The following is a 1,371-nucleotide window of genomic DNA, read 5'->3' as shown; positions in this document are numbered from 1 at the left end:
CACGAACTTTCAGGAACCAGTGTTTGTCAGCGAGCTCCTGCTCTGCACCACCCCACCACCTTAACGCATTAATCAGCCAATCAGCCAATCAGAGCGCTCTCATGGTCAAAGGGAAACCTAGGTCAGACTCAGGTGAGTCACCAGGTGAGTCATTTCATTCTTTCTGGCAGTTTGCTCTGGGTTTGTCGGTGATGGACATTTAATTGCGGTCAATCAGCATAACTGTCGGTGGGGGGGGGCATGCGGTTCTTCATGTCTGCTCTTTAGCATAGCTAGCTAGAGCTGTGAGGGAGAAGCTGATTGGACGGAGCGGGAGAACACTGTGACATAACGAGGCAGCGTCAGACTGCTCATCACGGAGGTCACCGCCTCAAACATCAGGCTTTTTAATAAATCTGACCTCTTAACTACACGACCCAAGTTTTCAAAGCGAAACAAAGGCTTTTCAGCTTTTGTTTTCGAATCGGTCGTTTTGCTCCGTGATACGTTTTCAAAAGTTTGTTCAGCATTAGAATATTCTGTGTATTTTTCATATTTTCGGTGCATTTACTCCGCTGAGGTTCCTCAGAGAAACAACACTATTCTCTCCTCCCTGTGGTATCTGGTCATTTTAATGAGAGCTCAGAAATACAGTTGGAAAGTGAAGTTTGAAAAAGTAGCAGGCCTAGTAGTAGTAGTAGTAGTAGTAGTAGTAGTAGTAGTAGTAGTGGTAGTAGTATACGTATAGAACATTGTGTCGTGGTATGGAAACCTGTCGGTCAAAAAAGAAAAATCTGGCAGAAATTGTCAATCAAGCCAAAACAGCATCAACTCCCGGACCTACATTCCCAGGTTCTCATGAACAAGGCCAGTCCAGGTCCCCCAGGACCCCACTGCCCCCTCCACTCGGCTTCCAGCTGACTTACTGTCCCAGTGGCCTGGAAGGATGGTTCCCAGAGGTCCTTCAATCCAGCAGCTCTGACCATTATTAATACAGGACTGTGTAAATGATTCCAATAGCACTTTTAAGTTCATCGTTTTATTCCTTTAAAGTTGGACCCGCCTGACTTTACAGCATATTTTATATTTTATAAACTTATTGGACTGGATTTTGTAATGTTGTCTGTCTTGTGTGTTCTACGCCACTGCTAAAGACAAATTTCCATTCTGTGTAAGTTTAATGGACAATAAAGTCTGAGTCTGGCAGGAATGAGTAATACTGGTGACGTTGCTGCGGGACGAGTCACTGACAGCGCAGGATGGACAGAGACCTTTATTCAGACCATCAGGGAATGTGAGATTTATATAATCTTATCCCGTGCTACTTCTCTCACCTAGGGTTGACAGGTGTGTGAGTGTGTTACCATGGTTACCGATTCACTGGTTTTTAGG

Source organism: Trachinotus anak, unplaced genomic scaffold (assembly GCF_046630095.1).
Source record: "Trachinotus anak isolate AG129_WGS33_773 ecotype Australia unplaced genomic scaffold, CSIRO_AGI_Tana_v1 ptg000013l, whole genome shotgun sequence".
NCBI lineage: Eukaryota > Metazoa > Chordata > Actinopteri > Carangiformes > Carangidae > Trachinotus > Trachinotus anak.
Note: the sequence above shows the minus strand (reverse complement) of the source record.